At 44.4% G+C, this 12,574-nt stretch overlaps 1 protein-coding gene across 7 annotated transcripts in view; it reads right to left on the minus strand.

Moving 5' to 3' along the window:
- mapk10 (mitogen-activated protein kinase 10) overlaps window positions 1–12,574 on the minus strand; it is a 207,955-nt gene that overhangs the window by 103,412 nt on the left and 91,969 nt on the right. The gene's annotated exons all lie outside the window — the stretch shown is intronic.

Consider the following 12,574-nt stretch of genomic DNA (forward strand, 5'->3'; position numbering starts at 1 on the left):
CGAGAATTCCTGGCGGCCTGGTTTTTCAACCACCGATGCAGTTAACAAACATGTCAAAATAGACCCCATCCACATACCACTAAAGTACAAAACTGGAGACAAGACTGGCCACCAATGAAGGACCAGGCCATATAAATTCAGCGCAGGTCAGAACAACAGCACTTCCACAGAGGCTACATAGCACTGACAATGTCACTTAGAAGGGAGATAGAACGTTTGCGTGAAAACCAGTCAGCTCGGCGAACCAACCAATAACTCCAACCACAACGTGAGCTATAGATCTTCATTAAAATATGAAAAAAATGTGTCTGAGACAATGAATAACTAAGACACACTGATCAAAAGGCATTAGACTTTTCTCATTGGTTTATAATGAATGGTGTACTGCAAGGATCTGTTTTGGGGCCACTGCTGTTTGTCATTTTTATAAGTGACCTGGAGGAGGGCATAGAAGGATGGGCTAGTAAATTTGCGGATGACACTAAAGTCGATGGAGTTGTGGATAGTGCGAAGGATGTTGCAGAGGACATAGATAAGCTGCAGGGATGGGCTGAGAGGTGGCAAATGGAGTTTAATGCGGAAAAGTGTGAGGTGATTCACTTTGGAATGAGTAACGGGAATACAGAGTACTGGGCTTATGGTAAGATTCTTGGTAGTGTGGATGAGCAGAGAGATCTTGGTGTCCATGTGCATAGATCCCTGAAAGTTGCCAACCAGGTTGATAGGGTTGTTAGGAAGGCGAAGGGTGTGTTAGGTTTTATTGGTAGAGGGATTGAGTTTCGGAGCCATGTGGTCACGTTGCAGCTGTACAAGACTCTGGTGCGGCCGCAATTGGCATATTGCATAAAGTTCTGGTCGCCACATTTCAGGAAGGATGTGGAAGCATTGGAAAGGGTTGCAGAGGAGATTTACCAGGATGTTGCCTGGTCTAGAGCGAAGGTCTTATGAGGAAAGGCTGAGGCTGTTTTCGTTAGAGAGAAGAAGGTTAAGAGGTGACCTAATAGAGACATACAAGATGATCAGAGGATTAGATAGGGTGGACAGTGAGAGCCTTTTTCCTGGGATGGTGATGGCTTTAAGGGGACATAGATTTAAATTGAGGGGTGATAGATTTAGGACAGATGCCAGAGGTAAGTTCTTTATTCAGAGAGTAGTAAGGGAGTAGAATGCCCTGCCTGCAACAATAGTAGACTCACCAACTTTAAGGGCATTTAAATGGTCATTGGATAAACATATGTATGATAATGGAATAGTGTAGGTTAGATGGGCTTCAGTTTGGTTTCACAGGTCGGCGCAACATCGAGGGCCGAAGGGCCAGTACAGCGCTGTAATGTTCGATGTTCTCTGTTCTAAAGGCATAATGGCACTATAACTTGCTTTGGTGACCCTGGTGTAGAAGGGGAAAGGTTTAAACTTTGGCAAGATTTTAAATGGCTACATAATATACAGTTAGGATTTTTGAAAGAAGAGTCTTTCTGTAGTTGTGCTTTTTGACCACCTTGTGTCAGTACAGAGCAAACTAGTTCTCTGAGAATCTACTTCCCTGCAGCCATATTGTTTCTTCTATCTCGAATGAAGCCCAATTATACTTATTTGCTGGACGTTAATAGGCCTCCTAACTTCCTTCCTTTCAACACCACTGTTTGCTGTTTAATTTATTATTTTACAAGATGTGGGCACCACTGTCTACGCCAGAATTTATCCACAAAAAGCCCTGGAGAATGTGGTCCCTTCTTGAGGGTCTGCAGTCCTGGCAGTGCTTTAGTAAAGAAGGCCCAGGATCTTGACCGAGGATCAGTGGAGGAACGGTAACTTTGTTCCAAGTCAGGATAGGGTGTTAGGACTTAAAGGTGAATTTGCAAATGGTCTGCTCCCATGATCTGTTGCCCTTGCCAGTCCTTGGTGGCAGAGGTTGGGGGTTTGGAAGGTTTTAAAGGAGCCTTTGGTCAGTTGCTACAGCACATCTTATAGATTGTACAGACTGATGCCAGTGTGCATGGTGGTAGAGGAAGTGAATATTGAATGTGGTGGATGAGGTGGCATTCAAACAGGTTGCTTTTTCATTGATAGTGTCAAGCTTCTTGTTTGTGTTTGAAGATGCCCTCATCCAGGAAAGTGGCATGTATTTTGTCAAAGTCTTAAGTAGTGTCAAATAGACAGTAAACAGGTGTTGAGAGCAGGAAGTGTATAACTCACTGCACAATTCTTAATATCTGACCTGTTCTGCATCCACAGTATGTATATGACAGGTCCAGTTCAGTTTCTGGATGACGGTGACCCTCAGGATGCTGTTAGTTGGGATGCAGTGTTAGAAATGCCATTACATGTTAATGAGAGATAGTCAGATTCTCTTTTCTTGGAGAGGGTTTATTGCCTGGCACTTGTGTGGTGTTAATATTACTTGTTACAAGGGTTGAGCATTTCTTATCATGTGTAGCATTGAAAATATATCTCACTCCACCCACATCCAGTTATTACAATTATTACTTCCACCTCCTTACACCGCACACCATAAAGTCTCTTGGCATCAGGTTAAACTTGGGCAAGGAAACTTCCCGCTGATTCATATACTGTACTCCCTTCACTGATGAATCAATGCTCTTCCACATTGAACAATAATTGGAGCAAATACTGAGGGTGGCCCAAAACAACTCTGGGTGGGGGATTTCAATGTAGATTTATCAAGAATGGCTTGGGCAGCAGGAATACAGATTAAGCTAATCAGCTCTTTTCTTTTATTCATTTTGTGGGATATGAGCGTCATTGGCTGGCCAGCATTTATTGCCTGTCCCTATTGCCATTGAGAACAAGGTAGTGAGTTGCCTTCTTGAACTGTTGCAGTCCACTTTAAAATCATAGCTGCCAGACTGGGTCTACATGAGCTAACCAACAAGAGGAAAGATTATAACTGACCTCTTCCTCACCTATCTCCCTGCCAAAATGCATCTGTCAATGGCTCACTTGATAAGAATGACCCTTGTACTTGTTGCTGTGGAGACAAAGTTCTGTCTTCACATTAAGAATATCATACATCAAGTAGCACCATCATTGGGCCAAATGGAACAGACTTTGAACAATTCTAGCAACCCAATGCTGAGCATCCATGGGGCACTGTGGTCCATCAGCAACAACAGAATTGTGCTTCTATACAATTTGCAGACTCATGGCCTAGCATATTCCCAACTCCACCATTACAGTCAAGCCAGGGGATAAATCCTGGTTCAATGGAGACTGCAGGAGGAAGGAATGCCTAGAGCACACCAGTTGCAACTAAAAATGGGGTGCCAATTTGGTGGCGCTACCAAATAGGACTAATTGCACATCAAACGGTGTAAATGACAAGCGCCATTCACAACTTAGTGATTCCAGAACCAAAGGATCTGATGTAAGCTCTGCATGTCCTGCCACATCCAGTTGTGAATGGTGACAGACAATTAAACAACTCACTGGAGGAGGAGTATTCACAACAATCTTGAGCCAGACATGTTAAGTGGACGATCTGTTTCAGCCCCCTCCAGTAGTCCCCAGCATCACATTTTCCAGGCGTCAGTCAATTAGATACCAGATACTTCAAAGGCTATTGGCCCTGACAACATTCCAGCAATAGTACTGAGGACTTGAGCTTAAGAACTTGCTGCACCCCGAGCCAAACTGTTCCAGTACAGTGACAACACTGCCATCTACCCGATAATGTGGAAAATTGTATCAGTGATAATGGGAACTGCAGATGCTGGAGAATCCAAGATAATGAAATGTGAGGCTGGATGAACACAGCAGGCCCAGCAGCATCTCAGGAGCACAAAAGCTGACGTTTCGGGCCTAGACCCTTCATCAGAGAGGGGGATGGGGTGAGGGTTCTGGAATAAATAGGGAGAGAGGGGGAGGCGGACCGAAGATGGAGAGAAAAGAAGATAGGTGGAGAGGAGAGTATAGGTGGGGAGGTAGGGAGGGGATAGGTCAGTCCATGGAAGACGGACAGGTCAAGGAGGTGGGATGAGGTTAGTAGGTAGGAAATGGAGGTGCGGCTTGGGGTGGGAGGAAGGGATGGGTGAGAGGAAGAACAGGTTAGGGAGGCACAGACTGGTTGGACTGGTTATGGGATGCAGTGGGTGGGGGGGAAGAGCTGGGCTGGTTGACGCGGTCAAGGGCGACTCCCACAGCTACCTCCTCCCACCCACCCTCCTGCAAAAATTCCATCCCCGATTCCCAATTCCTCCGCCTCGGCCGCATCTGCTCCCACGATGAGGCATTCCACTCCCGCACATCCCAGATGTCCAAGTTCTTCAAGGACCACAACTTTCTCCCCACAATGGTCGAGAACGCCCTTGACCGTGTCTCCCGCATTTCCCGCAACACATCCCTCACACCCCGCCCCCGCCACAACCGCCCAAAGAGGATCCCCCTCATTCTCACACACCACCCCACCAACCTCCGGATACAACGCATCATCCTCCGACACTTCCGCCATCTACAATCCGACCCCACCACCCAAGACATTTTTCCATCCCCACTCCTGTCTGCTTTCCGGAGAGACCACTCTCTCTGTGACTCCCTTGTTCGCTCCACACTGCCCGCCAACCCCACCACACCCGGCACCTTCCCCTGCCACCGCAGGAAATGCTACACTTGCCCCCACACCTCCTCCCTCACCCCTATCCCAGGCCCCAAGATGACTTTCCACATTAAGCAGAGGTTCACCTGCACATCTGCCAATGTGGTATACTGCATCCACTGTACCCGGTGTGGCTTCCTCTACATTGGGGAAACCAAGCGGAGGCTTGGGGACCGCTTTGCAGAACACCTCCGCTCGGTTCGCAATAAACAACTGCACCTCCCAGTCGCAAACCATTTCCACTCCCCCTCCCATTCTTTAGAATGACATGTCCATCATGGGCCTCCTGCACTGCCACAATGATGCCACCCGAAGGTTGCAGGAACAGCAACTCATATTTCGCTTGGGAACCCTGCAGCCCAATGGTATCAGTGTGGACTTCACCAGCTTCAAAATCTCCCCTTCCCCCACCGCATCCCAAAACCAGCCCAGCTCGTCCCCTCCCCCCACTGCACCACACAACCAGCCCAGCTCTTCCCCTCTACCCATTGCATCCCAAAACCAGTCCAACCTGTCTCTGCCTCCCTAACCTGTTCTTCCTCTCACCCATCCCTTCCTCCCACCCCAAGCCACACCTCCATCTCCTACCTACTAACCTCATCCCACCTCCTTGACCTGTCCATCTTCCCTGGACTGACCTATCCCCTCCCTACCTCCCCACCTATACTCTCCTCTCCACCTGTCTTCTTTTCTCTCCATCTTCGGCCCGCCCCCCCTCTCTCCCTATTTATTCCAGACCCCTCACCCCATCCCCCTCTCTGATGAAGGGTCTAGGCCCAAAACGTCAGCTTTTGTGCTCCTGAGATGCCGCTGGGCCTGCTGTGTTCATCCAGCCTCACATTTCGTTAATGTGGAAAATTGCCCAAGTTTGTCCTATACATAAAAAGCAGGACAAATCCAACCAAGCCAATTACTGTCCCAAAAGTCTACTCTTGATCATCAGTAATGTGATGGAATGTATCAAGAGCATTATTAAGCAGAACCTGCCCAACAATAACCTGCTCAGCAATAACAAAGTGTGGAGCTGGATGTACACAGCAGGCCATGCAGCACCTTAGAAGCACAAAAGCTGACATTTCGTGATGCCCAGTTTAGGTTCTGCCAGGGCCTCTAAGCTCCTGATCTCATTACAGCCTTAGTTCAAACATGAACAAAACAGCTGAATATCAGAGGTGAGGTGAGAGCGGCAGCCCTTGACATTTGCACAACATTTGACTGATAAGCTCCAACAAAACTGCTATCAATGGGTATCGGGGGCAAATTCTGCACTTTGGGAGTCATACCTGGAAAATAGGGAGATGTTTGTGGTTATCAGAGGTCAATCGTCTTAGCTCCAGGACATCTCTGCAGGAGTTCCTTAGTGTAGTGTCCTAGACCCAACCATCTTCAGCTGCTTCATCAATGACCTTCCCACCATCATGAGGTCAGAAGTGGAGATGTTTGCCGATGACCGCACAATGTTCAACACCATTTGCGACTCCTCAGATACTGAAATGATCTATGTCCAAATGCAACAAAATCTGAACAATGTCCAGGCTTGGGCTGAAAAGTGGCAAGTAATACTCCCACTGTAGAAATGTCTGGAAATGACCGTCTCTGATAAGAGACAATCTAAACATTGCCCCTGACATTCAATAGTGTTACCATCACTGAATCCCCCATTATCAACATCCTGGGGATTACCATTGACCAGAAACTGCTGGACTCATTATATAAATACAGTGACTATGAAGGGAGGTCAAGGCTAGGAATACTGCAGTGAGCAGCTCACCTCCTGACTCCCAAATACCTGTCCATCATCTACAAGACACAAGTCAGGAATGTGATGGAATATTCCTAACATCGGGAGATCCCAAGCTGGTGAGGGTATCAAAGTAAGTGGTAGCTGGAGTTTCCGCCTCTCACCAGTTCCCACAAGGAGTTTAGCGAAATAGCAGAGGTCAGGTGCAGCCAAGCCATGGCTGTATTCCAAGAATTACTTGTGCTCTGCTCGCCTCTCAACAGAATCACTGTAGAATTAACTAATTAGACAGCACTTAAGGGGAGTTCTTGTGGTACAGATGCAGCAAAGACTTTTTTTCTGAGCCAAAAGCTACCCCAGGACCTGACAAACAAGGGGACTTCAAGATGGCCTTTGATAAGGTGCCACACAGGAGGCTGCTGAGTAAGATAAGGGCCCATGGTGTTAGAGGCAGGATGCTAGCATGGATAGAAGACTGGCTGTCTGGCGGAAAGCAGAGAGTGGGGATAAAGGGGTCTTTCTCAGGTTGGCAGCCGGTGACAAGTGGTGTTCCACAGGGGTCAGTTCTGGGACTACAGCTTTTCACATTATACATTAATGATCTAGATGAAGAAACTGTGGGCTTTCTAGCTGAGTTTGTAGACAATTCAAAGACAGATGGAGGGACAGGTAGTATTGAGGAGGTGGCAAGGCTGCAGAAGGATTTGGACAGATTAGGAGTGTGGGCAAAGAAGTGGCAGATGGAGTACAACGTGGGAAAGTGTGAGGTCATTCACTTTGGGAAGAAGAATAGAACCATGGGCTATTTTCTAAATGGGGAGAAAATTCAGAAGTCTGAAGTGCAAAGAAACTTGGGAGTTCTAGTCCAGGATTTTGCAGGTTGAGTCAGTAATTAGGAAGGCAAATGCAACTTTGGCATTTATTTTGAGAGGACTTGAATATGAAAGCAGGGATGTACTTCTGAGGCTCTATAAGGCAGTGATCAGGCCACATTTAGAATATTCTGTGCAGTTTTGGGCCCCATATCTCAGGAAGGATGTACTGGCCATGGAGTGAGTTCAGAGGAGGTTCATGAGAATAGTCCCAGGAATGGAAAGCTTAACAGATGAGGAACGTTTGAGGACTCTGAGACTATAGTCATTGGAGTTTAGATGGATAAGGAGGGATCTAATTGAAACTTTCAGAATACTAAATGGCCTGGACAGAGTGGATGTTGCGAAGATCTTCCATTGGCAGGAGAGTTTAAGATCCGAGGGCACAGCCTTAGAGTAAAGGGAAGATCGTTTAGAACGGAGATTAGGAGAAACCTCTTCAGCCAGAGAGTGGTGAATCTATGGAAGTCACTGCCACAGGAGGCTGTGGAGACCAGGTCATTGAGTACATTTAAGACTGAGATAAATAGGTTCTTAACTGTCAAGGGCATCAAGGGTTACGGGGAGAAAGCAGGAGAATGGGTTGAAGAACTTGTCAACCTTGGTTGAATGGTGGAGCAGACTCAATGGGCCAAATGGCCTAATTTCGGCTCCTATGCATTATGGTCTTATGGAACTGCATTTATAATTTGGCCAAACAGGCTGAGTATCAACCTCCAAGTCCTTGCAACTCTGCGTATGTCACATGGCAAGCCATGTGATGGAAAGAATGTTGGACCCTGTATTATTACTACCCAAAGCTCCAGACCACAACCTCAATGTCAAAATGCATTTTTCGATCTCAACTAAGACTACTGACTAAAATGTAACACACCATCATCATGACTGCACTAAAAGTTGTTATTCACCCCATTGTGTCGCTGAATGAGCGTCCAATTAATCCCACTTTCTTAATGGCTTTCCCATTTGGCTCTACAAAAGATTTCTTTTCATATATGAATAAATTTCTCATGTGAAAGTAACAATTGAATGAGCTTTGGCCCGCTTCCCAGATCTTAATAACACATGTTACTAAAAGTCTTCCCATCTTCCCTTTGATTCTTTTGCTGATTACCATAAGTTTGTGTTCCCTGATACTGACCCTCTTGCCTCTGGAAGAAATTAGCTCCTTATTTTCATGATCCAAAAACATTCATCATTTTTGACTTAGATTTCTCTTGACCATCATTATTCTAATGAAAACAATATCAGCTCATCCTGACTCACCACTTTGCTGATGCCTTTCATATCTGTTCCCAATCGATTACATCTCCTCCGCACTCCTTCAATACCTTGAGATCCCTTTTAATGTCACATCCCCAGAAAAGGACACAATCCTCCAGCTGAGCTGTATTCAGTAATTTATTGCTTTAGCAGAATTATGGCACTGAACTTGTAGGAATTAAAGCTACAAACTGTTGTCATCCTTAGCACACCTTGCTCAGCATTTCAGTTACATTAAATTACCATCAATCCTAAGAATGCTGGCAGGTTCAGAAAGAATCCTGGAACATGACCTGATATACTTTAAAACTGAAATATAACAACAAATGAAAGACTTCAAACACAATTTAACTTTAAACGGTAAATAATGAACCACCTTATCTTGCCTATCAGGCCTGTTCCCCTTTTGCTCACTCATCTTTCTTAATGCTCTTTTATCTGAACTTCAGTTCACTTTTTGCAATCTCATATACCCATACTGAATGTTTAATCTACCTATATTTTTCTGCTTTCATGAAGTTGTTACTTGTTCTACCAATGAGATTAATTTTTAAAACACTATCCTTGACTGGAAAGAAACTTGAAAGGTCAGCTTTCAAGTCAAAGAAAAATCTAGTTTCTGATGATTAGCATATTTATATCAATAGCAGACTCACTACTCATCTGAACTGTTACTATGTTCTGACGGCATAGTTTAATCAATTTAATGTCAAGTTCAACTTGTTATGAAGAAGCTCCATTGGTTCAAGAAGCTACATGTTGTGGTGGAGTGTGACTAATAGAATCAGACTCCTTTCTTCAGGATCAATGCTTTTAATACATTTTAAGGAAGATCTTCCCTGAGGCCAATGATAGAAGGCTGGATTGTATGTTTCTTTGATAGCATGAGGGAGGTGGAGCAGCGTGAGCATTCCACTTACTCCCATCCCTATGCAATCAAGTGATAGAGGGCCACATAGCGGCTGTTTGGAAAGAAGGAAGTTAAGGAGCGTTGTGATGGAGGTATTTCATGACCAATCAGAATTATCGATCAAGGCATCTGTAGTAATTGCAACCAGGGTGATCTCATTAACTTTGAGGTTCTTGATTGGGGTTGTCGACCTGGGCCAATCGTGCAAGCCTTGGTGAACCAATATAACCAGGAGATTAGCCTCTCCTCAGTTGAGGACTGACTTCAAATTGGCTGGTCACCCCTGGTGTACTAGTGAATTAAAGGATGACTTGGTGATGGGACCTGGCCTTTGTGCCAGTATTTCAGTGGTTGGTCCTTGCCTTAACTTTTGTGTGTGAGTCCTAGACTGAGCTTTTGTGAAAAAAACAAAAAAAGGAAGAGAAAGATTACATGACCAGGAAATGAGAATTTCCTCAGTTGAGGCCTGACTTTTGGCTGGCCGTAGCCAGTGTACTGTGTGCTGGTATATAAAGGGTGACTTGGTGACCAGAACTGGCTTCTGGGCAGTTATTTCAGTGGCAATGGGATAAAACAGGATATGCCTGATGGACATTTGCTTGCAACAGTCATCTTGGAGTTGGGGTTAAGTATTTTGGGCATCATGGCTTTTATTTGGAAAGCTTGGCTCACTTGACCCTGCCTATCAAAGACTGGCCCAGTATGTGGAAAGAATGATACTTTTTGTGGGCAAATGACATTGGGGCAGATGAAAAGTAAGAGTAATCCTTCTGGCTACATGTGGACCTGCAGCAATTTAGGTTACAAGGGGCTTAACTTTCTGAGAGGTATCAGACATTAAAACCTTCTGAGAGTTGAGAGGTTAGTAAAGAATGTTATGACCCCAAACTTCCTGAGATGCTATTGGCTTTATTTAGCTGTTAGAGAACCAGGGTGATCTGTATTGGGATTTTTGATGAGGTTACAATGAATGGCACAGGCATGTGATTTTGGGTTCTCACTAAATGAGATGCTGAGACTATGTGGGGTATTTATAAGTGCCTATGAGTTGAGGCCCAACTAGACTGTCTAGTGTTGAGGAAACCTTAGTCTGAAATGGGTTCAGCCTCAATACTGTTCTTGCTAGAAGAGGAGGAGCCTTTTCTGAGATCTTCTAGATGCAAGATATGGGTCATGGTCTGCTACATGCCATCTGTGTTTGAGTCTGTCAGAGGAACAGGACCTGGGGTGAAAATGTTGCAAAACAAGCTACAAATGAAAGGCCTTGCTGACTGGGGGGTGATGTAGTGAATGGAGCCAGGTGGACCTTGTTAACTGAGGTTCTTGATTTGATTGGGCCAGGTTAATAATCAAAAACCCAGGCTGACCAATACAACCAGGAGATGAGAATCTTTTCAGTTGAGGACTGACTGAGCTGGCCAGTTTACTGTGTGCTGGTAAATAAAGGGTGATGGGTGCTGGCCTTTGCAGTTATTTTAGCATCACATGAGGTGTAACACCACAAACAGGAAATCTGTCATGGATCTAAGTTTTAAAGGCCACTTGCTCTGAATGATCTACTATTGTTGAAAGTGCATATAGTACAAAATTGTCTCCTTTCCCTATGGAATCTGCTGCAATGTTCAACAATGGTCACAGTGGCAGACCTTTCATCTGTCCTTGTGCTGCCTCGTCGTGACTACCAACAAACACTAATTCATGGTCAAGAGCTGGAGAATGCAGTGGGCTTAAAGAGGTGATTGGGTCATTAATAAGCTTAATGGCTTGTTAACAATTTCCAAATGGCAGGCTGACTGTTTCCATGCCTGGTAACCCTGAGTCATTTTAGAGATGTGTGATGATATGTTGCCAAATGCATGTCATTATACTCTATTTTACTTTTGCATTGTCTCAATCTGAGAATTGGTGCTGGATGGTCAGAAATGTCCTCTAATTATATCCTGTGGGGATTGAAGCCATCATTTCAGTTCCCCTGTGAACACTGTCCCCTCGCTACCAATTCTGTCCCTTTCCCTGACAACAGTTTTAGATTAAGGCAGTGTGTTCACAAGCCTGGTGTGTCTCTTGCTTGTGGTGAACTTCTGACCTCAATCTTGTGCCATCATCAACTCAGCTTATTTCCACCTTGGGAATATTATTCTGTCTCAGCCCATGTGTTGCTGAAACCTCATTCATGCCTTTTACCCCCTGACTTGCCTAATCCAATGCACACCTGGCTGTACCCCACACTGTACCCCCAGAAAATTGAGATCATCTGATACATTCTTGCCAATGTTAACTCATGCCAAGTCCTGTTGTCCCATTTCCCATTCTCCATGATTTACATTGACTACTAGTCAAGCCTCATCCTGATTTTAAAATTCTCCTTGTCATTTTCAAATCCCTCCACAACATTGCTGCTTGACATTTCTGAAAATTCCTCCAACCACACAACCCTCTGAGCTCCTCTAATTCTGGCCTCATGCATCCCCAATTTTAATCACTGCTCCATTTGTAGCTACACTTTCAGTTGCTGAGGGCTGCAACTATAGACTTCCCATGTCCTTCTCCACTTCTTTTCCTCCTTTAAGATAGCTCCCAAAATCTACTTTCTTGACCAAACATTTGGTTACCAGACCTAACATCACCTTATATGGCATGGCATCAAATCTTGTTTTATACTGCTCCTGCAAAGCACCTTAGGACACTTTTATGTTAAAAGAGCTATACAAATATGTTGCTGGTGTCTTTGAATCTCAAATTCATAATAGCACACCATTGTTATTGACTAACTTACATATTCCACAGCCTGTCGTGAAGCATTTTCCATGTATTACCAAGAATCACTTTGAAAAACAATTGAAATATTTATATATTGCTTGTTCAGAAAACTTCAGAATGAGTTTCCATTTAGATATAGTTCAAACTGTCTTGAAGTGCAAGTGCAAATCTAAATATTCATTAGTCTTTCTCTTTTAGGTCCTTCATGAACATTGAAAATTTAAAGTGTTAAGTTTAAAATTAGTTAATAACTGAAGGACAACAGGTTTGTATTCAGTACAGTATTAGGAACAATATTACTCAAATAGTTTGATTTTAATCTCTACTTTTCATTTATAAGTGACATTTACCAAACATGCTAATACATGATAAAACTTGCAGATAGATGGCAATCAGACAGGTATGGTCTAATCGGT

The sequence above is a fragment of the Stegostoma tigrinum genome, chromosome 1, assembly GCF_030684315.1.
Source record: "Stegostoma tigrinum isolate sSteTig4 chromosome 1, sSteTig4.hap1, whole genome shotgun sequence".
Taxonomy (NCBI): Eukaryota; Metazoa; Chordata; class Chondrichthyes; order Orectolobiformes; family Stegostomatidae; genus Stegostoma; species Stegostoma tigrinum.